General features: G+C 43.3%; 1 long non-coding RNA gene across 1 annotated transcript in view; it reads right to left on the bottom strand.

Annotated features, from left to right (window-relative positions):
- Positions 1–1,119: 1,119 nt before the first annotated feature.
- The window catches only part of LOC130290527 (uncharacterized), a 62,167-nt gene continuing 37,704 nt past the window's right edge, over positions 1,120–25,582 (bottom strand). Inside the window, exon 3 of the long non-coding RNA XR_008847625.1 lies at positions 1,120–1,223. This is a non-coding gene — a long non-coding RNA (uncharacterized LOC130290527). The remainder of the gene's footprint in view (positions 1,224–25,582) is intronic.

The following is a 25,582-nucleotide window of genomic DNA, read 5'->3' as shown; positions in this document are numbered from 1 at the left end:
CTGGAGGCACCCTGGTTGGGAAACACTGGCCTAAAACAGTGTTTCCCAACCAGGGTGCCTCCAGATGTTGCAAAACTACAAGTCCCAGGTTGGGAAACACTGTGCCCGGCCTCCGCCCCACCTTACTGTAAGGGGATGCTGGCAGTTGTAGTCGTGTGGGGCGGGAGATGTGTGAGCAGGTGATAATAAATGTACTAACCCATTTTTTTGTTTTCTTCTCATTTCAGATCCGTGTATCCTGTGGACTCCTTCGGATTCGGTGGACTACTTCGATGACCAGCGTTTTTCTTTGTTTGATTTTAATAAAATGGTTAACGAGGGCTTGTGGGGGAGTGTTTTTTGTAATAAATTTTTTTTAAAACCTGTTGTGTTTTTTTCTTACTTTACTAGACAGGCTTAGTAGTGGAAGCTGTCTTATAGACAGAGTCCATTACTAACCTGGGCTTAGCGTCAGCCACAAAACCAGCTAGCGCTAACCCCCTATTATTACCCCGGTACCCAACGCCACAGGGGTGCCGGGAAGAGCCGGTACCAACAGGCCTGGAGCGTCAAAAATGGCGCTCCTGGGCCTAGGCGGTAACAGGCTGGCGTTATTTAGGCTGGGGAGGGCCAGTAACAATGGTCCTCGCCCACCCTGGGAACGTCAGGCTGTTACTGTTTGGTTGGTATTTGGCTGAGAAATAAAATAGGGGGGACCCTATGCGTTTTTTTTAAAATAAATAATTAAATATATTAAAAAAAAAACGCATAGGGTCCCCCTATTTTTATTCTCAGCCAAATACCAACCAAACAGTAACAGCCTGACGTTACCAGGGTGGGCGAGGACCATTGTTACTGGCCCTCCCCAACCTAAATAACGCCAGCCTGTTACTGCCTAGGCCCAGGAGCGCCATTTTTGACGCTCCGGGCCTGTTGGTACCGGCTCTTCCCGGCACCCTTGTGGTGTTGGGTACCGGGGTAATAATTGGGGGTTAGCGCTAGCTGTTTTTGTGGCTAACGCCAAGCCCGGCTTAGTAATGGACAGTCTATAAGACAGCTTCCACTACTAAGCCTGTCTAGTAAAGTAAAATAAAAAAAAACACAACAGGTTTAAAAAAAATTTCATTACAAAAAAACACTCCCCCACAAGCCCTCGTTAACCATTTTATTAACATCAAGCAAAGAAAAACGCTGGTCGTCGAAGTAGTCCACCAAATCCGAAGGAGTCCACAGGATACACAGATCTGTAGAAGAAGTAACCAAAAAAAAAAGTTTAAGTACATTTAGGGAGAAAAAAACTGTGTTAAAAAAATGTAATAAACACACACACACACACACACTAAACGCTGTTTACCACTTCTGAGCCATGACTACAATTTACAATGATCCCTCAACTTACAATGGCCTCAACATACAATAGTTTCAACATACAATGGTCTTTTCTGGACCATCGTAAGTTGAAACCAGACTCAACATATAATGCTACAGACAGTCCAGATCTGTGAAACGTGTCAATGGCTGGAAGAACCAACCAATCAAAATGAGCATTCACTGGTAAAACCCCTGTATTACTGAAGTGTATGCACTGACTGGTGTCTGGTATTACATGTTCTGTACACTTTACCTGTATCAGGGTTAGCTGCTCTTTTGGACACCAGGTGAGGGCGACTCCATTACTTGTTTGGGACATTGCCTGTACTGTACAGGACCCCTGAAGAAGCTCCTGTCCTCTACATAGACCGGTGTTTCCCAAGCAGGGTGGCCCCATCTTTTGCAAAACTACAACTCCCAGCATGCCCGGACAGCCTTTGGCTGTCCAGGCATGCTGGGAGTTATAGTTTTGCAACAGCTGGAGGCTCCCTGCTTGGGAAACACTGACATAGACAGTGATTTACAGCTCCCAGCAGATCTTTATTACTTTTATATGTAAGGATTTGCTTTATCTATATTAGTTATCTACTTCTTTTTCTTTGTCACTTTTTCCTATCTCTGATGACATTTTGGTGCCTTTAGAACCAATTACCACGTTTCCATAGAGTTATGGTCTCAACATACAATGGTTTCAACTTACAATGGTTGTCCTGGAACCAATTAATATTGTAACTTGAGGGACCACTGTAGTTATTGAATTATTTAGATGTGGTGAAAAAGCTAAAAAAAAAACTCAAAAACAAAAGATCCAGAAGGAAACCTAGCAGCCAAACCTATTCAGACAGCAGGAAAAAGGGACAGACTATTTTTTCTACTACATGAAGTAAATTTCCCACTTTTGCCTATGTGTGCCAAATTTATTAATGCCGTGCAACAATTTAGTAAATTTGTCGCACATAATCAAAAATGAAGTAGAAAAAAACGGTAAAAAACAGACTACATAGTAAAAGATTAGTAAATGCCCCTCATTAAAAACATATAAAGGTTGAGAATTTTAACAGCAAGTAAATAGCAAAGTGTCTTATAATTACATAAGGAACAATAAATTAAAAGTTTAGTTTGGTGACAACTACTCTAAATATGGTCATTTTTGTCATATTTTGTCCTGTGTTTTCGGATTTTGACGATTTGAGGCGGGGTTTAATTTTTTTTGCACAAAGGGGTGGGGTTTTTAAACCCTGTCTATTCTATATCTCTCCTTGCTTGCAAGACTCCATGGGGGAGATTTATTAAAACCTGTCCAGAGGAAAAGTTGTTTAGTTGCCCATAGCAACCAGTCAGATTGCTTTCATTTTTCACAGGCCTTGTCAAAAATGAAAGAAGAAATCTGATTGGACAGGTTTTGATAAATCTCCCATGTTCTTTCTTCCGAGTTGGAGAGAGACTTGGTTTGCTGCATTGTGCTTTTCCTTTGTTTTAGCTTGCTATTTCTTCATTGTGTATGGGATTTTCAATTTTTTTCCTAGGAAGAAAAAAAAATTTTTTTTTTCATCTTGAGAATTGAATTTTTATGGAAACTGGTGGTAGTTCTGAAGGTGGTAAAGCCACCTCCAAGCGAAAGCATATCACCTGCAGAAAATGCGATAAACCTATGTCTGACTGTTAGGCTAGGTTCAGACTACGGAATCTCCAGGCAGAAAATTTCCGCCTGGAGATTCCGAGTGCGGCCAGCGCCGGCTGAATCAGTCGGCGCTAGGACCGTGTGGACACTGCAGTCTCCAATAGACTGCAATGTGTTCCGTGCGGATTTCCGCCTGAAGAAAGAGCACCGCCTTTCTTCAGGCAGAAATTTCTAAGCGGATTTTCCGCTTCACAAATTCCGAAGTGTGAATTTGTGAACGGAAACCCATTCACTACACTAGACATTTTAGCAAGCGGAATTTCTGGTGGAAATTTTACGACTGAATTTCTGTCGGAAATTCCATAGTCTGAACCTAGCCTTACCCCTATGCAGACTGCCAGCTATGTCGACCACACCTTATAGACACGGATATGAGCCAACCATTAGAGATGTGGTCATATGGGTTCAAGATTCCTTAACCTCTTCAGGACATAGGGCATATGGATACGCCCTGCACATTCCGAGTCCTTAAGGACCGAGGGCGTATCCATACGTCCATGGGAAATCCGGTCCCCACCGCTAGCCGGTTGGGGACCGGAGCCGGATGCCTGCTGAAATCGTTCAGCAGGCATCACGGCATATCGCCCAGGGGGGTCATCATGGCCCCCCATGTCGGCGATCGCAGCACATCGCTTATCAATTCAGATGAGCGATGTGCTGCGATTCTGTTCCCCGACGCTCACCGGGCGGGGATCGGAGCCGGATGTCTGCTGATTCCCGGCAGGTTTACCGGCGTTCTGCAGCGGTTCCGGGTCATCAGGGTCAAGTGTGACCCTGTGACCCGGATATAGATGGTGACTGGTGGTGTAGTATACACCACCAATCACCATCCGTGCTGTACTGGGGGCTGGCATTGTGGCCACCCCCCTCAGTACAGTTGTGATTGGGTGGCCAAAGTGGCCACACCAATCACATAGTAATGGGAGGAGATTGGGTGGGCTAGGAGCACGTTGCTCCGTTCTGCACGCCATTTCACAGAGATCTGGTGAGCAGGACGGAGCCCCGTGCTGCCCACCATCCCCTCAGTAAAAAAAAAAGTGCCCCTTGCCCCCTTTCTGTGGCCCCTTGGCACAGAAATCCCCAGGGATAGCTTTAGATTTAGGTAGGGACAGGTTTGGGTTAAAAAAAAAAAAAAAAGTTTTTACATTTTTTTTTTCGGCGTACCTCAGTGGGTGTCCGTGGGTCCGTAGCACCTTTAGCCGCGTGACCCCGGCCCTACTGGGTCGCTGCGGTCTGCCGCCAACCTTTTTTTTTTGGCGCAGTTTTTTTTTTTTTTTTTTCCTAAGCGTGTGTGCGGACCCTCTTAGTTATAAAAGAGCCGTCCGCCAGCGACCCGCTGCTGATCAGTCCCGTAGTACTGATCAGCGTTTATTTTTGTGGTGCCGGTGCTTTTTTTCACGTTTTCTAGCGCTTTTTGCACCCATAGGAGGTCCGTGCCACCAGTAGCAGGCGTGTACTGTGTGGCCGGACCTTACCTGTGTGTGCGGCGTGCCTCACCGCTGTCAGTGATTTATCACTGATCAGTGTTTTTTTTTTGTGGTAAAGGCACTTTTTTCGGTTAATGCATATTTTTTTTGCACCCATAGGCGGTCCGTGCCACCAGTAGCAGGCGTGTACTGTGTTGATGGACCGTACCTGTGTGTGCAGCCTGTCCCACCGCTGTCAGTGATTTATCACTGATCAGCGTTTTTTTTTTGGGTTCAGGCGGGTGCATTTTTTTCGGGGTTAAGCGTTTTTTTATTTTATTTTTCGGGTTTTTTGTGTGGGGGTCTGTGTACAAGCCACCAGCCACTGTTCTGGGCTGAGTGGCCGGACCCCCCTCTGACTTCTGCGCCCCCTGCCGCCACAAGCGCTAATCAGTGCGCACACCACTGATTAGATAAACGCTTTTTTTTTGCGCAGGGCTTTTTTGCGCTAGAAGTCCCTTTTTTTTTCTTTTTTTTAAAAGTCCCTTTTTTTTTTTTCTGTTAGGGCGGGTTAGTTTAGTTAGGTTAGGGAGGGTTAGGGCGGGTTAGGGAGGTAGTATCGCACCACACCACACATAGCACATACACCAATAAAGTTTCCCCCCCCCACACACACACACACACACACCAGTATCCCCCATTAGAGTAGGGAAATGGCCCGCAGAGCGTTTTCGGCGGAGGAGGCATATGCCATAATTGCCTCCGACACCGAGAGCGGCTCAGAGGACGATGAAGACCCCACCTTCCTTATTTCATCGTCCTCCTCATCAACTAGTTGTGATGATGAGCTACCAAGGCGGCGGAGACGCCGCCGTGCAGTGCCGCAAACCTCCTCTGCCCTTGACCATGTGCCCCATGCTAGTATGAGTCCCCCTGGCGCTCATATTAGTGAAGCCCCCCTGCCAAGGTCACTGGTACCTCGTACCGGAGAACTTGTCTGGGCTGAGCCAGCGGACCACGAGCCCGTGATTCCTGAGTTTGTTGGCGACTCAGGAATCAAGATTAACATCGCCGGGTTCACTGAAAAGGACTTTTTCGGTCATTTTTTCAGTGATGACTTTGTTAATCTAATGGTTACACAGACGAATCTGTATGCCCAACAGTTCGTCGCCGCTAACCCGGGCTCACTTTTAGCTAGACCCGGTGGCTGGACTCCAGTCGATGCAGCCGAAATGAGGACCTTTTGGGGCCTTGTGCTGCATATGGGTCTAGTTAAAAAACCCAGTGTCAGGCAATATTGGAGTGGGGACGTATTTTACCAGACACCCCTCTACAGTATGGCCATGGCACGTTCCCGGTTCGAGGCCATTCGGAGATGTTTGCATTATGCTGATAATGCAGCATGTCCCCCCCCCCCCCCGAACTGATCCCGCGTATGACCGCCTGTATAAAATCAGGCCGGTCATCAATCACTTCGGGGCCAGATTTTGGGAGGCCTATGTCCCTGGAAGGGAGGTCGCTATTGATGAGTCTCTCATCAGCTTTAAGGGGAGACTCAGATTATACATCCCTACCAAGCTGGCGCGGTATGGCGTGAAGATGTATAAACTTTGCGAGAGTACCTCCGGTTACACTTGCAAGTTTATGGTGTATGAGGGACAAGATTCCCGCATTGAACCCCCAGATTGTTCCCCCACTCTGGGTGTTAGCGGGAAAATCGTTTGGGGCCTTTTGCACCCATTGCTAGATAAAAGTTACCACCTTTACGTGGATAACTTTTATACTAGTATCCCTCTCTTCACATCCCCCGACGCCAGATCCACGCTCGCTTGTGGGACAGTCCGGAAGAATCAAAGAGGCCTTCCTTCCTATCCCCTGCAGACTCCTATCCCCCGGTTGGAGTCCGGTGCCTTTTCCCATGAGAACCTGTTGTTGGTCCGGTATGAGGACAAGAGGGATGTTCTTATGCTCACCACTATTCATGGGAATGGCATCACCCCTGTCCCTGTGCGAGGTACCGTGGGACCGGTCCTCAAGCCCGATTGTATTCTGGACTACAATCGGTATATGGGGGAGTTGCTCTTTCTGATCAAGTCCTCAAGCCATATAATGCCATGCGGAAAACAACGGTATGGTACAAAGAAGTTGCGGTCTACATGGTACAGGTTGCCATGTACAACTCTTTTGTACTGTACAAGTACGCTGGCAACACAGGGACATACCTGATGTTCCAAGAGGAAGTTCTAAAGGCCCTCATCTATGGTGACCGCCAAAGGCGGGTCAGAGCACCTCTGGAACTTCAGGTCCCGGATCGTCCCCGGCCAACACTTTCCAGGTGTGATCCCCCACACTGGAAAGAAGGGACGATCTAGGAAAAAATGCAGAGTGTGTCGCAAGAGGGGGATTCGGAAGGACACCACCACTAAATGCGACACTTGCCCCGATCATATGGGCCTCTGCATAGGCTGCTTCAGGGAGTATCACACTTCCATGGAGTACTAAATTTTCCATCCTTTGCCCTAATTTTCATTCCCCACAATTCGACTCCAATGTACCAGTCCAGGATACATTGTCTTCCAAATTTGATACCAACCCCCCTCCCCCCCCAAGAAAAAAAAAAAAACCTTCCAATACCCCCAATATCTTTTCTTTTTCTTCCCCCTAAAAAATGGGTCATGGGACACAGAGTCAACAGCATTGGAGGTTTGCAATTGCCTTAAATGCACAACGCTTTCTCCCCACCTGAGCGGGGTGCGCATTTGAGGTAACAGAATAGGGATGGCCCCACACATCCCCTTCCCAGAATGATGATTCAGAGTATAGGGTTTGGAGCGGACATCATTTTTACTTTTGGCTGTACTCTGGGTCATCATTCTGGGAAAATAATTGCCATATCAGTACTAAAATTGCAATTTTCTTCCCCCCCCCCCCCATAGTACACTTCATCCATTCCTGGAAAATAAATGAAGGGAACACTTCCAAATCTCCACTTCACCCTATATACCTTCCCTAGGGGGTGTAGTTTGTAATAGGTTCACATGTGGGTGTTCCTTTCTTGTATTTTCCTCCGAATGTATGTAACTGTTAGGTCCGTAACAAACATCCGCCTAAAATGCGAAGAGTTCTCGCTGAGCTCTGTCGTATTTCCAGGTGACAATTCGGAGTCACATGTTAGTTGTTCCCAGAAAGATGAAGCAGAGCATAGGTTGAAAATTGCAATTTTCAAAAGCTACCCTTCATCCATTCCTGGAAAATAAATTTAGGAAACACCCGTGCGTTCAAAATGTCCTCTTTACCCCTATACCCATTCCTTAGGCTTAGAATTGCTGATCCCTGCTGACTCCATCGCTCCATGTGGGGAAGTAATAATATTAATGTTCACAGAGTTTAAGTTCATTAATGATGTTTTGACAGATCTAAAATCACATGACCGCCCATCCACCCAATCATGGGTTGGGGGTGGATACAATGCCTAATGATTAATGTAATGCACTTGTATTTTCACCAATCATGTTTCTTCACTATGTATATAAGTTTGACTCATTGTCATTTGCACCATGCTTGAGAAAGGCTCACTTTTAGCCGAAACGTTGCTGTTATTGATGCAATAAATACCAGTTTGCTACTATACTGGACCTGGCGATTGTTGCTGTTTCCTTCGGAGAGATTGTGAAGTGTACCCGTCCTTGGCGTTCGGGTGGATTACGGGCACATCCCCAGTGGTCATCCAGTGCTGGCTCCCTCTGTGTTTTTTCATTCCTTAGGGTGGGTACTTTCTGTAATCTGTTTCATTTTTGTATTTTCCTCGGAATGTATGTAACCGTCAGCTACTGATATGCCATAGGCCACAAATACAAAGTGGTCTCTATGACTTCTGAGCCTTGTTGTGCGCCCGTCCAGCATGTTACCTCATATGTGGATGTATTTTCATAGTCAGGGGAAAAAGCCCTCAAAAATTTGTAACCCAATTCCTCATATTACCCCTTGTGAAAATGTTAAAAATTGGGTAACCCCAGCATTTTAGTGTAAAAAAAATAACATTTTTCAATTTATGGCCCACTTTTCAAAAAAACCTGTGAGGTATTATTTCCCACTATACCCCTTGTTACGTTTATTGAGGGGTGTAGTTTCTGAAATGGTGTCACATGTGTTTTTTTTTTGTTTGTTTTTTGCTGTTGGGGGCTTTATAAATGCACATGACCCCCGACTTCAATTTCAACAAAATTTTCACTCCTTCCATTCTGAGCATTGCAGTGCGTCCACAGAGCAATTTACATCCACATATGGGGTATTTTTTTTTCTCTGACAAAATTGTTCTACAAATTTTGGGGGCCTTTTGCCCTATTAACCAATGTGAAAATGAAACATTTGGGGTAACACTATCAATATAGTGCAAAAAAAAATCAAATTTTTCACTTTTATGGCCCACTGTTCAAAATACCTGTGAGCTGTAAGTACTCACTGTAACACTGTTACGTTCCCCGAGGGTTCTAGTTTCCAAAATGTAATGCCATGTGTTTTTTTTTGTTTTTTTTTGCTGTCCTGGCACCATAGGGGCTTCCTAAATGCGGCATGCCCCCAGAGCAAAATTTGCTTCCAAAAAGCCAAAATGTGACTCCTTCTCTTCAGAGACCTGTAGTGCGCCAGCAGAGCACTTTTCACCCCCATATGGGGTGTTTTCTGAATCGGGAGAAATTGGGCTTCAAATTTTAGGGGGTATTTTCTGCTTTAACCCTTTGTAAAAATGTAAAATTTTTGGGAAACCAAGCATTTTAGGTAAAATTATTATAATTTTTTTTTACATATGCAAAAGTCGTGAAACCCCTGTGGGGTATTAAGGTTCACTTTACCCCTTGTTACTATCCCCAAGGGGTCTAGTTTCCAAAAAGATATGCCATGTGTTTTTTTTTTTTGCTGTCCTGGCACCATAGGGGCTTCCTAAATGCGGCATGCCCCCAGAGCAAAATTTGCTTCCAAAAAGCCAAATGTGATTCCTTCTCTTCTGAGACCTGTAGTGCGCCAGCAGAGCACTTTTCACCCCCATATGGGGTGTTTTCTGAATCGGGAGAAATTGGGCTTCAAATTTTAGGGGGTATTTTCTGCTTTAACCCTTTGTAAAAATGTAAAATTTTTGGGAAACCAAGCATTTTAGGTAAAATTATTATAATTTTTTTTTACATATGCAAAAGTCGTGAAACCCCTGTGGGGTATTAAGGTTCACTTTACCCCTTGTTACTATCCCCAAGGGGTCTAGTTTCCAAAAAGGTATGCCATGTGTTTTTTTTTTTTTTGCTGTCCTGGCACCATAGGGGCTTCCTAAATGCGGCATGCCCCCAGAGCAAAATTTGCTTCCAAAAAGCCAAATGTGACTCCTTCTCTTCTGAGACCTGTAGTGCGCCAGCAGAGCACTTTTCACCCCCATATGGAGTGTTTTCTGAATCGGGAGAAATTGGGCTTCAAATTTTGGGGGGTATTTTCTGCTTTAACCCTTTGTAAAAATGTAAAATTTTTGGGAAACCAAGCATTTTAGGTAAAATGTTATTTTTTTTTTTTACATATGTAAAAGTCGTGAAACCCCTGTGGGGTATTAAGGTTCACTTTACCCCTGGTTACGTTCCCCAACGGGTCTAGTTTCCAAAATGGTATGCCATGTGTTTTTTTTTGCTGTTTTGACACCCTAGGGGCTTCCTAAAGGTGACATGCCCCCCAAAAACCATTTCAGAAAAATGTTCTCTCCAAAATCCCCTTGTCGCTCCTTCCCTTCTGAGCCCTCTACTGCTCCCGCCGAACACTTTACATAGACATATGAGGTATGGGCTTACTCAAGAGAAATTGGGCTACAAATACAAGTCAAAATTTTCTCCTTTACCCCTTGCAAAAATTCAAAAATTGGGTCTACAAGAACATGCGAGTGTAAAAAATGAAGATTTTGAATTTTCTCCTTCACTTTGCTGCTATTCCTGTGAAACACCTAAAGGGTTAAAACACTGACTGAATGTCATTTTTAATACTTTGGGGGGTGCAGTTTTTATAATGGGGTAATTTGTGGGGTATTTCTAATATGAAGACCCTTCAAATCCACTTCAAAACTGAACTGGTCCCTGAAAAATAGCGAGTTTGAAAATTTTGTGAAAAATTGGAAAATTGCTGCTGAACTTTGAAGCCCTCTGGTGTCTTCCAAAAGTAAAAACTCATAAATTTTATGATGCAAACATAAAGTGGACATATTTTATATGTGAATAATAAAATGTTAATAAAAAAAATTGGAATATCCATTTTCCTTACAAGCAGAGAGCTTGAAAGTTTGAAAAATGCAAAATTTTCAATTTTTTCCTGAAATTTGGGGATTTTTCAGCAAGAAAGGATGCAAGTTACCACAAAATTTTACCACTCTGTTAAAGTAGAATATGTCACGAAAAAACTATCTCGGAATCAGAATGATAACTAAAAGCATTCCAGAGTTATTAATGTTTAAAGTGACAGTGGTCAGATGTTCAAAAAAACGCTCTCGTCCTTAAGGCCAAAATGGACTTGGTCCTGAAGGGGTTAAACTGTTAAGGATGAAGGGCATACAGGTATGCCCTTGGGTCCTGGTACTTAACCCCTTTAATGACGCAGGGTATTTTCCGTTTTTGCATTTTCATTTTTTCCTCATCACTCATTCTAAAAATCATAACGCTTTCAATTTTGCACCTAAAAATCCATATTATGGCTTATTTTTTGTGCCACCAATTCTACTTTGCTGTGACATTAGTCATTTTACCCAAAAATCCACAGCGAAACGGAAAAAATATCATTGTGCGACAAAACTGAAGAAAAATGCCATTTTGTAACTTTTGGGGGCTTCCGTTTCTATGCAGTGCATTTTCCGGTAAAAATTACACCGTCTCTTTATTCTGTAGATCCCTACGGTTAAAATGAACCCTAGCTATATAGGTTTGATTTTGTCGTACCTCTGGAAAAAATCATTAACTACATGCAGGAAAATGTAGACGTTTAAAAATGTCCTCTTCTGACCACTATAACTTTTTTATTTTTACGCATATGGGGATGTATGAGGGCTCATTTTTTGCACCGTGATCTGATATTTTTATCGGTATCATTTTTGTTTTGATTGGACTTTTTGATCGCTTTTTAGTCACTTTTTTTATGGTATAAAAAGTGACCAAAAATACGCTATTTTGGACTTTGGAATTTTTTTTACATGTACGCCATAGACTGTGCGGTTAAATTAACATTATATTTTTATAGTTCGGACATTTTCGGCGATCCCACATATGTTTATTTTTATTTACGCAGTTTTTTTTTATTGGGAAAAGGGGGGTGATTCTGACTTTTATTATGGAAGGGGTTAAATGATCTTTATTAACACTTTATTTTCACACTTTTTTTTTTGCAGTGTTATAGCTCCCATAAGGGGCTATAACATTGCACACACTGATTTTCTACACAGATCACTGCCAGGCAATAGCCGGGCATTGATCAATGTTATCGCTCCTGCTTGGATCTCGGGCAGGAAGCAGTCATTCGGCAATCAGACAGCGAGGAGGCAGGTAGGGATCCTCCAGCTATCCAGCAAGCTGTTCGGGACACCGCGATTTCATCCCGAACAGCTCCACTGAGTTAACTGGCAAAGTTTACATTCACTTTAGAAGCGGCAATATGACGCGGGGTCAGCAAGTGACCCTGCGTTCTATCGCGGGAGCCCGCTCATGACGTATACATACGTCATAAAGCGGGAAGGGGTTAAAGACAAAGAGGGAGATTTATAATAGAGTTTACCCCTTTAGTCTTGTTTTTTTTTTTGTGCAAAAATTGCGCAGTGACTTTCATTGCGTCTTTTTTGATAGAGCAAAAAGCAAGTACTCTATTTTTTTGTGTATTGTGTAATGCATTCTACAGTGGATACTAATTAATCATGTGCGTTTGTTTTGTTTAGATGCATTTTTTTTGCGCAAATACGTTTTTTTTAAACAAAAATACTCCACCAAAAAGGACACGTAGGAAAGTGTTCTACCGAGACAGCCGGGGGATGCAGGAGCCGTCCCTCAACACTGCTAAATTACAACTACTCCCATCATGGGAGTAGTTATAGTACCGCAGCGCTGAGAGATGGCACTTGCACATCCCCCCTGGCTGCGGGACTATTTTGGGACAGTTCGGACTACTACTCCCATCACGGACAGACTCTGCCCATGATGGGAATTATAGTCCAGGGGCAGATCGCAGCAGGTCATTCTCCAGAAAACCGCTTATTAACTGTAAAAGCCGATGGCACATGTGGCTACACTGCGCTACCCACCGCCTCCTGTATACAGCTGTCACATTTCATAATTCCCACCCGGGAGACGAGAACTCTAATTGGTGAATAGCGTGAATAGAGCGCAGTGTAGCAGCACGTGCCGCCGGCTTTTACAGGTAATAAATGCAGATCGCAGCGGGTCTCTGGAGAATGACCCGGTGCAATCTGCCCCTCATGTTAACAAGCCGGCGGCACATGCGGCTACACTGTGCTCCCCACTGTACTGTATACACTGTCATAATTCATAATCACCGTCGCCGGGAGACGGGAGCTCTGATTGGTGAATAGCACCAATCCGAGCTCCGGTCTCCCGGTGGCGGCGATTATGAATTGTGAGAGATGTCTACAGGAGCCTGGAGCCGGCGGGGAATGCAGTGTAGCCGCATGTGCCTCCGGCTTGTTAACCTAATAAATGCGGATCGCAGCAGAATGACCTGCTACGATCTGCACCTCAGCCCCTGGACTATAACTCCCATCATGGACGGAATCATGGATGGGAGTCCTAAAAGTCCCACAGCCGGGGGATATGCAAGTGCCATCCCTCAGTGCTGCGGTACTACAACTACTCCCATCATGGGACAGACTCTGTCCCATGATAGGAGTAGTAGTCCAAGGGCAGAGGGACAGATCGAGCTACACAGTCCAGGCCTGACTCTGTTCTCATCATGCGTTTTGCATAATGGGAACTGAGCCTTTCTGGCAGAGTGTCCCCAAACGGAGAGACTCCAGCTGTTGCTTAACTACAGCCCCCATGATGGGAGTTGTAGTTTAGATACAATTAGAGGCTTCCTGTTTATGAACACATTGCATTATGTGCGCTCTCCCCGGGGGGGAGAGTGCAAAAAAAATGTACTAACCCATATTTCTTGTTTTTCTTTTCTTCTCATTTCATATACCTGAATGCAGAGGACTACGTCAGGTTCGGTGGACTGTGACGATGACTAGTGTTGCTCGTGAATATTTCGCAATGCGAATTTTATTCGCGAATATCGCATATTCGCGAATTCGCGAATATAGCACTATATATTCGTAATTACGAATATTCATATATATATTTTTTTTTTATACTTTATTTATTTTTTTTTACAGTTCACATCACAGTGATCACCCCTCTCTGCTTCCAGCTTGTGTGGTGTAAAGAAGGCTCTAATACTACTGTGTGATACCGGTGTGCGAATTTGCGCATATGCGAAAATTTGCGCATGCACATTTTCGTATATGCGAATTTCTGTTTATGTTAATGTATATGTCAATTTTCGCATATGCGAATTTACGCATATGCGAAAATAAATCGCGAACATTACGAATGTGCGAATATTCGCGAATATATGACGAATATTCGCCCATATATTCGCGAATATTCGCGAATTCGAATATGGCCTATGCCGCTCAACACTAACGATGACCAGCATTTTTTTAATTTCAATAAAATGGTTAACGAGGGGAGTGTTTTTTTTTAAGAATTTTTTTTTTAATGTGTTGTGTTTTTTTTATAAGTAAATTTTCAGGCTTAGTAGTGGAAGCCGTCTTATAGACGGAATCCATTTCTAAGCCGGGGCTTAGTGTTAGCCCCAAAATCAGCTAATCCTAATCTCCAATTATTACCCCGGTACCCACTGCCACAGAGGTGTCGGGAAGAGCCTGTACCAACAGGCCCGGAGTGTCAAAAATGGTGCCACTGGGTCTAGGCGGTAACAGGCTGGTGTTATTTAGGCTGGGGAGGGCCAGTAACAATGGTCCTCACCCACCCTGGTAACGTCAGGCTGTTGCTGCTTGGTTGGTATCTGGCTGATACTGAAAATAAGGAGAACACTATCCATTTTTTTTTCTTAATAAATGAATTAAAAAAAGTGTGTGGTTCCCCCATTTTTTCATTATCAGCCAGATACCAACCAAGCAGCAACAGCCAGACGTTACCAGGGTGGGCGAAAGCTCTATGTGGTCGATACTTTTCCCGCCAAAATTGTTTTGTTTTGTTTTTTTGGCACAAAATTCTTTGAGAATCTCCCCCTCTGTGTACTTTTATAAATATTTATGATTTTACTATTGTGCAGAGTTTTTTTCGGCACATACTGCTGCTTCAGCACTTCTAGCTATGTGAGCAGTGTACTATGGGAGGTAGAGAAGGAGTGCACGGTAGAGCGAGGGGAGGCGTTTCTATATTTACCCAAAATCTATCAAAGAAGTGCACAACTTTTGTAAATCTTGAGCAAGAGTGTAAATTAGACAAGCAGTGTAAAGGGTTAGATCTGTGTCTACAATAGACACTTAATGAAAAATCTCCCCCCAAGGGCGCACCTGTATGCCCTTGGAGTTACCAGTCACTGCCGCACATGGGTGGTGATTGGTAACAGGATGACTGCTGATATCTACCACCCCACTCCTATCCCTGCGATTGGTCAGTCAGGACTGACTGACCAATCGCAGATCGGGGGCAGGGGGATTAAAGTTGAAGAGACACTTTGGTGGAAAACTTTATTTATTTATTTTTTTTATAAAAAAATATTTTTTTCAAATCAACTGGTGCCAGAAAGTTATGCAGATTTGTAAATTACTTCTATCAAAAAATCTTAATCCTTCCAGTACTTATTAGCTGCTGAATACTACAGAAGAAATTCTCTTCTTTTTGGAACACAGCTCTCTGCTGACATCATGACCACAGTGCTCTCTGCTGACATCTCTGTCCATTTTTAGAACTGTCAGGAGTAGGAGAAAATCCCCATAGCAAACATATGCTGCTCTGGACAGTTCCTAAAATGGACAGAGATGTCAGCAGAGAGCACTGTGCTCGTGATGTCAGCAGAGAGCTCTGTGTTCCAAAAAGAAAATCATTTCCTCTGTAGTATTCAGCAGCTAATATGTACTGGAAGAATTAAGATTTTTTAATAGAAGTAATTGACAAATCTGCTTAACTTTCTGGCACCAGTTGATTTGAAAAAAAGTTTTCCACCAGAGTACCCCTTTAACCCTTTAACATCTCAAGGACCAAGGACGTACCGGTACGTCCTGAGTCCTTTCCCTTTCTATAACGCGGGGCCATAGCGGGACCCGTGGCTAATAGCGTGCAGCACTGATCACGGTGCCGCGCGCTATTAACCCTTTGAATGCCGCCTCTGAAGTGAAAGTAAAACAATGCCGGTTAGCTCAAGGAGCTGTTCAGGATCGCCGCGGCGAAATCGCGGCATCCGGAACAGCTAACAAGACAGCCGGCGGATCCCTACCTGCCTTCATGCTGTCCGATCGCCGAATGACTGCTCAGTGCCTGAGATCCAGGCATGAGCAGTCAAGCGGCAGAATCATTGATCACTGGTTTCCTATGAGAAACTAGTGATCAATGTAAAAGATCAGTGTGTGTGCAGTGTTATAGCCCCCTATGGGAGCTATAACACTGAAAAAAAAAAAGTGAATAAAGATCATTTAACCCCTCCCCTAATAAAAGTTTGAATCACCCCCCTTTTCCCATTTAAAAAAAAACTGTGTAAATAAAATAAAAATAAACATATATGGTATCGCCGCTTGCGGAAATGTCCGACTTATAAATATATCATTAATTAAACCGCACGGTCAATGGCGTATGTGCAAAAAAATTCCAAATTCCAAAGTCCGATCAATACAAAAATGGTACCGCTAAAAACTTCAGATCACGGAGCAAAAACTTAGCCCTCATACCGCCCCATACGTGGAAAAATAAAAAAGTTACCGTATATACTCGAGTATAAGCCACGTTTTTCAGCACGATTTTTCGTGCTGAAAACACCCCCCTCGGCTTATACTCGAGTGAACTCTCCGCCCTCAGTGGTCTTCAACCACTGAGGTCCACAGTGGTCTTCAAGACCACTGCCCGGGCCTTCGTCATCATCCAGCCCCCCCTCCCCCTTTAGTTTTGTACTCACCTCCGCTCGGCGGGACGTTCGGTGAGCTGGTCTGGGCCATCTGTGCTGCAGGACCGTCCGGTGGGGAGGGATAGCCCGGAACGACTATCCCTCCCCACCGGACGGTCCTGCAGCACAGATGGCCCGGACCAGCTCACCCGAACGTCCCGCCGAGCCGAGGTGAGTACAAAACTAAAGGGGGGACGGGGGCTGGATGATGATGAAGGCCCGGGCAGTGGTCTACAACCTGCGGACCTCCAGATGTTTCAAAACTACAATTCCCAGCATGCCCGGATAGCCGATGGCTGTCCGGGCATGCTGGGAGTTGTAGTTTTGGAACATCTGGAGGGCCGAAGGTTGAAGACCACTGTTAAATCAGACATTGACAAGCTGTGATGATGAAGGGGGTGGTGTGGGATGATGACAGGGTAATGATGAAGGGGGGATGATGAAGGGGGGGGATGATGACAGGGTAATGATGAAGGGGGAATGATGACAGGGTAATGATGAAGGGGGGATGATGACAGGGTAATGATGAAGGGGGGATGATGACAGGGTAATGATGAAGGGGGATGATGACAGGGTAATGATGAAGGGGGGGATGATGACAGGGTAATGATGAAGAGGGGGGATGATGATAGGTGATGATGACAGGGTGATGATGATGAGGGTGTTAATGACGGGGGTCTGGATGATGACAGGGGGGATGATGTATTTCCCACCCTAGGCTTATAGTCAATCAATAACTTTTCCTGGGTTTTTGGGGTGAAATGAGGGGCCTCGGCATATATTCGGGTCGGCTTATAGTCGAGTATATACAGTATAGGGTCAGAAGTTGACAATTTTAAACGTATACATTTTCTTGCATGTAGTTATGATTTTTTTCAGAAGTACGACAAAATCCAACCTATATAAGTAGGGTATCATTTTAATTGTATGGACCTACAGAATAAAGGGAATGTGTCATTTTTACCGAAAAATGTACGGCGTAGAAACAGAAGACCCCAAAAGTTACAAAATGGCGTTTTTTTTTTTTTCAATTTTGTCTCACAATGATTTTTTTTCCCATTTCGCCGTAGATTTTTGGGTAAAATGACTGATGTCATTACAAAGTAGAATTGGGGGCGCAAAAAATAAGCCATCATATGGATTTTTAGGTGCAAAATTGAAAGAGTTATGATTTTTTAAAGGTAAGGAGGAAAAAATGAAAATGCAAAAACGGAAAAACCCCTGGTCCTTAAGGGGTTAAAGTGTACCCGTCAGATCCGACAAAAAAAAACATTTTTTAATATATCACTCAGTACCTAATCCTGACCATGTACATCAAATTTTTATGTGTCTAGCACCTTTTATTGCTCACTAGTCTGAATTCCTCTCAAAGGGAGGGAGCGTGGCCTCACTCCGCCCCCTCCCTCAGTATGCTGTCTGCTCACATCTCCCCTAGCATTAGCAAAACTACAACTCCCAGCTTGTCCTCACTGACAGTAGTGGGACACAAGCTGACAGGGGGGGATTTTCAATCAAGGAAGTGTGTCCATGATGTAGGTGATGATGCATGGACACAGCAGGACTAGTATGTGTCCAAGCAGAAAGGGGGGGGGGGGCAGTTGTTTGACTGGCTTTTTCAGTATGAAATACTGAAAATTGTCTAATTAAAGCAATTGCAAAACCTATTGGTTTTGCATACTTTACAACATATCAAAAGTTTTTGTATCTGGCAGTGCCCATTTAAGGACCAAGCCCATTTTGACCTTAAAGGGTACCTCTCATCAAATAAACTTTTGATATATTTTAGATTAATGAATGTTGAATAACTTTCCAATAGCATGTTAATGAAAAATATGCTTCTTTCTATTGTATTTTTCCCAATCAGTCCTGTCAGCAAGCATTTCTGACTCATGCTGGAGTCCTAAACACTCAGAGCTGCCAGCCTGCTTTGTTCACAGCCAAACAGGCTGTGAACAAAGCAGGCTGGCAGCTCTGAGTGTTCTCCTTTGTGAAAAAAGCAGACTGGCAGCTCGTAGTGTTTAGGACTCCAGCATGAGTCTGAAATGCTTGCTGCCAGGACTGGTAGGGAGACCCCTAGTGGTAATTTCTTCAAAGTGGAAAATTAAATAGAAAGAAGCATATTTTTTAATAACACGCAATTGTAAAGTTATTCTGCATACATTAATCTATAATATATCAAAAGTTTTTTTGATAAGAGGACAAGGCCAATTTTAGCTTTTTCGTTTTTTCCTCCTCGTCTTCTAAAAATCGTAACTCTTTTATATTTTCATCCACAGACTAGTATGAGGGCTTGTTTTTTGCGTGACCAGTTGTCCTGCGTAATTACATCACTAATTTTACCATAAAATGTATGGCTCAACCCAAAAAAATACTATTTGTGTGGGGAAATAAATTTAAAAAAAACGCAATTTTGCAAATTTTGGAAGGTTTCTTTTACAGCCATACAATTAACGGTAAAAATGACATGTGTTCTTTATTCTGTGGGTCAATATGATTGAAATGATACCCATGATTATATACTTTTCTATTATTGTTGCACTTAAAAAAAATGGCAAACTTTTTAACCTAATTAGTATGTTTAAAATCCTTCTATTTTGATGACCTGTAACTTTTTCATTTTTCTGTATAAGCGGCGGTATGAGGGATCATTTTTTGCACCATGATCTGTCATTTCTATTGACTGTGTATCATTTGTGTACATTAGTGTATTCATTTGTGTATATAAAACTTTTATACATTTTTTTTTTGTGACAAAAAAAGGAGCAATTTTATGCTTTTTTTTTTTTTTTTTTTAACGTTCACACCGTTCACTGTATGGAATCAATAACATAATATTTTAATAGTTCGGACATTTACGCACGCGGTGATACCAAATATGTGTATTAATTTTTTTTTACACTTTATGGGGGTAAAATGGGGAAAAAAGGAAATTTTTCACTTTTTTAAAAACTTTTTTTACTTTCATTTTTACACTTTAATAGTCCCCATAGGGGACTATCTATAGCAATTCTTTGATTGCTAATACTGTTCAGTGCTATGCATAGGGCATAGCACTGATCAGTGTTATCGGTCATCTTCTGCTCTGGTCTGCTCGATCTCAGACTAGAACAGAAGACCCCAGGAGATGAATGATCGGATCCCCATGGCAGCGCTGCGGGTGATCCGATCATCCATTTAAAGTACTGCACTGCCTCAGATGCCGTGATCTGTATTGATCACGGCATCCAAGGGGTTAATGGTGGGCATCCGCACAATCGCGGATGTTCGCCATTACCGGCCGGTCCCTGGCTGCTGATAGCAGCCGGGACCTGCCGCGCATGACGCAAGCACCGGTCCGGTGCTCGCAGTCATGATGGACATGTTGCCGAACTACAACTCACAGCATGCCTGGACAGTCTGGGCATGCTTGGAGTTGTAGTTTTGCAACATCTGGGGGGCCCAATGGTCACCAATGGTGTAGGAAATTGTGGACAGTTATAAGGTTTTGTAATCCATAGAAATGCTTTGTAATCCACAGAGATACTTTTACAAATGTCGTGTATACTTCAAGTATCTTGGTAGTGTTGCAGTCCACTGAAGTTTAGCAAAATAGTAGCAAATAAAGTATCAAATATATGCCGGTCCTTCTGCACCACTCACCGCTCCGCTGTGTGCAGGAAACCTGGGATGGAAGCCCCTATTTTGCTGGGCTCCGTATTGCAGACTGTCTCGGCTTGGCAGCCTGCTCAGTGTGGATGTCTGCAATGGCAAGTCCAAGGATTTCCCAATTCTGATGCAACAAGGATGCGGTGTGTGGCTGGTGAGTGGATGCAGGTGCAGATTAGCAATGCTGAAGGCGTCGTCCTCGTGTTGGAGAGCGCATGTATGCACAGTGGTCCCGAAAGCAAGGGATTCCAGCTGTTGCAAATGGTAGGATGGTGTTAGGTTTCCAATGGTGATCTGAATGCTGGGGGTGGATAAGCTAGATGCGTTTCGGGAGTGACCCCTTTTTCAATAGCTCATTGCTCAGCTATTGAAAATAGGGGCTTCCATCCCAGGTTTCCTGCACACAGCAGAGCGGTGAGTGGTGCAGAAGCACCGGCATATATTTGATACTTTATATGCTACTATTTTGCTAAACTTCAGTGGACTGCAACACTACCAATATACTTGAAGTATACCCGACATTTGTAAAAGTTTCTCTGTGGATTACAAAGCGTTATAACTGTCCACCATTGGTGACTGCCCCATTATTTTATTTATTTATTTATTTTTATTATTAACTGTTTTTTCACAAATTCGTTGTTAATATATTAAGTAGATCCATAGCAAGGGCCCTGCTAGGACTACTATATTTTACATTAATAAACTAATTTTTACTCATATCATCAACTGCTAGTCTATTTGCACATACACACCTACCTCACATCTCAATTCTAATATTCCAATTTTATTTAATATATACCTAGAGGTCTGTATACCACTATATTCTTTTTCTCCTTTTACTATGCAAAGGAAAATTTGGGGGGCTACACCACAATGTTAGTGTAAAATGTTTTATTTTATTTTTTACACTAACATGCTGGTGTTGCCCATTACTTTTCATTTTCACAAGAGGTAAAAGGAAAAAAAGACCCCCGAAATGCCCAATATGGAAATACCCAATATGTGGACGTAAAGTGCTTTGCGGGTGCACGACAAGGTTCAGGAGAGCACCATGTCCATTTGAGGCCTAAATTGGGGATTTGCATTGGAATGGCTGATAGTTGCCACGGTTCTGACATAAACGAAAAAACCACCCACATGTGACCCCATTTTGGAAACTACACCCTTCAAGGAATGTAATAAGGGGTGGAGTGAGAAATTACACCCACCACCAGTGGGGTATAAATGCTCCCTCTACCCCTTGTTACGTTCCTTGGAGGGTGTAGTTTCCAAAAGAGTGTGCCATGTGGGGGCTTTTGTTGCTGTTTTGGCACCATGGGGGCTTCCTAAATGCGACATGCCCCCCAAAAACCATTTCAGCAAACTTCGCTCTCCAAAAGCCAAATTTTGCTCCTTCCTTTGAGCATTGTAGCTCGCCCGCAGAGCAATTTAAGTGCACATATGGGGTATTTCCATGCTCAAAAGAAATGTGGTTACAAATTTTGGGGGAAATTTTCTTCTATTACATCTTGTGAAAATAAAAAATTGGGGTTAAACAAGCATTTTAGTGACTAAAATAAAATTTTCATTTTCAGGCCCCATTTTAATAAAAGTTCGTCAAGCACCTGTGGGGTGTTAAGGCTCACTGTACCCCTTGTTACATTCCTTGAGGGGTGAAGTTTCCAAATAGTGTGCCATGTGTTTTTTTTTTTTGCTGTTCTGGCACTTAAATGCGACATGTACCCCAAAAACCATTTTAGTAAAATTCGCTCCCAAAAAACCCAATGTCGCTCCTTTCCTTCTGAATCCTCTAGTGCACCCACAGAGTATGTTACATCCATAGATGAGGTTACAAATTTTTTAGGGCATGTTTGAAAATGTTAGTAAAAAATTTAGATTTTGAGTTTTCTCCTCCACTTTGCTGCTATTCCTGTGAAACACCTAAAAGGGTTAACAAACTTTCTGAATGTCATTTTGAATACTTTGTGGGGTGCAGTTTTCATAATGGGGTCAATTATGGGCGATTTCTAACATACAGACCCTCAAATTCATTTCAAATCTTATCTGGTCCCTAAAAAAATTCAGATTTTGACATTTTCATGAAAAAAATTGGAAAATTACTTCTATACACAGTGATCCCTCAACTTACAATTTCCTCAAAATACAATAGTCTTTTCTAGACCATTGTAACTTGAAACCATACTTAACATACAATGCTAGGGACAGTCCAGATCTGCAAAACATGTCAATGGCTGAAAGAACTGACCAATCACAATGGGCATTTCAGTAATAAAACATCTGTATTGCAGAAGCTTATGCACTGAATTCCTGTCTGGTAGCGCCTCACTACAGTTCAGGGAGGTATTACATGTTCTGTACTACTCTACCTGTGCCACAGTTAGCTGCTTCTTTGGACACCAAGTAGGAGCGGCTCCATTTTACTTTTTAAGGACAATGGCCGGCATTTATCATTTTAGGTGTAAGTGAAGCATTTTTCTACACCTTTTTTATGTGTGCCGGTAATGTGTAGGAGCACCAAATTTATGAAATTTATTTTGTGCAGGTCACATTTTCTGAAATTTCTCTCTTCACATACACCAAAAAGCTAAGCTAAGTCTGGGCTGGTGTAATTTTAGAGACTTTTCAGTGGCTTTGCGCCTTTTTTACGCCTTTTCACAAAAAGTGAAAATCCCTTCCATATCATGTGTATTGCCAAAATCAGTGGATTTCAACTAAAAATCAGCAGAAATGTGTAAACCAAAAGGCGCAAATAAACCCTGCTTGTGCCTTTTTTGCGCCTTTTGTAGACACAAAAAACAGTCTATAGACAATGATAAATGTCAGCCATTGTGTGTACTGTACAGGACCCTGAAGAAGCTCCTGTCCTCTACATAGACAGAGACTTACAGCTCCCAGCAGCTCTTTCTTACTTTTATATGTAAGGACTTGCTTTATCTATATTATTTATTGTTATGCACCTGAATGCAGGCTGTCACGGAGCTGGATGTGGATCCTCTACCTGTGTGGCTGATGACTCGGACCATATCGGGGAGCGGAGTCTAAGGTGCGTCTGGTCTTCACCAGAGTCTGCCGCAAAGCCAGATGGATTTTCTGTGGCAGGCGACACCCAGGTCGCTACCCTTAATACCACACAGGTAACTGGGCAAAGCGAGGTACCGGAGGATGAGACAGAGGCGTAGTCAACGTAGCAGAAGGTCTAGGCAGACAGCAAAGGTTCGGAGTCAAAAACATAGCAGGAAGGTCTGGAAACACGGGAAGGCAAAACAGGCAATGGGTACGCTTTCTCTTAGGCAATGAGCACTGAAGATCCGGCAGGGAAGTGTGGGAGGTGCAAACAACTTAAAACATGGGGACAGGTGCATTCACTAATTATGGGAGCACTGGCCCTTTAAATTTCAAAGCCCCAGCATAAGGGATGAGGACGGGTGCACCGAGGCGGAGAGGAAGCAGCAGGAGTGGAACGAGGTAATGGACAGGCCGGGATTCACATGCGGGCGCGTCCCGCAATGTGAATCCCGGCCCTGCCGGGAGTCGGGGACACTACGCTCACGGTCGGAGTCAGCGGCTGGAGCGCAGCATGTTACAGTACCCCCTCCTTTGGTCTCCCCCTCCTATTACGGTTCAAGAATCTTTTGAGAAGATCCTGATCCTGAATGTTATCCTGTGGCTCCCAAGACCTCTCTTCAGGACCGAATCCCTCCCAATCAACAAGAAAGAAACGGTTACCTCTGATGAGCTTAGAGTCCAGAATTTCCTTGACAGAATATACATCAGAGGTGCCAGAGATGGGAGTGGGAGAGATGTCCTTTTTAGTGAAGCAGTTATAGATGACAGGTTTCAGGAAGGAGACGTGGAAAGAATCTGGGATCCGGAGGGAAGAAGGCAGATGTAGTGAATAAGCCAGAGGATTAAGACGTCTCTTGACCTTGAAAGGCCCCAATTAGCGTGGACCCAGTTTGTAGCAAGGTATTCTGAAGAGAATGTATTTAGAAGACAGCCATACCTTGTCCTCGGGTGAAAATTCAGGAGGAGGACGCCTTTTCCTGTCCAATTGGGATTTCATCAACCATAGGGACTCCGGAGGAGGAAGGTAAGGGTAGAGGAGGGCGAGGATGAAGTCCATAGACTACATAGAAGGGTGAAGTTCCTGTGGATTCTGTATCCCTATGGTTGTACGAGAACTCAGCCCAGGGTAGAAGATCAGACCAGTCGTCAAGGGAGGCGGAGACAAAATGGAGAAGCTAATCCCCCAAAATCTGATTCACCCTCTCAACTTGACCATTAGACTGGGGGTGATAGGTAGAGGAGAAATCCAAATTAACTTGTAGTCGTGAACAGAGTGCCCTCCAGAATTTAGAAACGAACTGGACTCCTCGGTCAGAGACAATGGCCCTCATTTACTAAAAGTGGAGTGTTTATTGTGGAGTTTTTTCTATATCACTCAATTTTTTTTCCAGGTTTATTTACTATTCTGTCACACATGTCGGTTATTTTTCTATCGCACTGTTTTTTTTGTGTCGCACTAGTCAATTGTGTCGCACAAACTCCAAACACGTAACACAAACTTTTTTTGGACCTTAAAGACCATTTATAAATAAAAATGTATTTGTGTGGGTCAAAAGGTTTTGGACTAGTTTGTTTATAAACAGTTTCATTAATTAAAATTATTCAGGTGTTATAATGTAAAAAAAAAAAAATTATCACTCAAACATTAAATACTTTATTCATAAAAGTGTTTAACTGTACAAAATGTTTTCCGGTTATAAACCAAGTTACTTTCACACAAAACACAATGGTAAACGGTCCCTTGTTAGAAATCACTCCATTTTTGGAATTTCACTCGTCCTCTTGGCTGCCGGTTATTGTGTGAGGCAAACTCACACTTTTTCTTGAGTGATTTTGGAAATACTCCGAGTATTTTTTGTTTTTTTGGTCAGTTAAACGGCCATTTTTGCATAAAACACGCCCATTGCAGAGTGAAAAAAAAACCACTCAGTGTTTTCTAAAATGTCGGTTGTGCGACTAAAATTTGGTCGCATAATTGGTCGCACAGACGTTGCGACTAAAATTTAGGCGCAATAACCGAGAAAGAGTCGGTTGGACTCTAGTAAATGAGGGCCAATATGTTGCAGATGGGATTCCAGGTCTTGTACCTCTGAAGATCTAGATAGAACATCAGCCCGAAAATTCATCTCCGCAGGGCGAAAATGAATAAAAAAGTTACATCTGGAGAAGAACAGGAACCAGCGAGCCTGACGAGGATTGAGATGATGGGCACTCTGAAGATAAAGCAAGTTCTTGTGATGGTTGACGGAGA

The sequence above is a fragment of the Hyla sarda genome, chromosome 9, assembly GCF_029499605.1.
Source record: "Hyla sarda isolate aHylSar1 chromosome 9, aHylSar1.hap1, whole genome shotgun sequence".
NCBI lineage: Eukaryota > Metazoa > Chordata > Amphibia > Anura > Hylidae > Hyla > Hyla sarda.
This window is presented reverse-complemented; position numbering and strand designations above follow the sequence as displayed.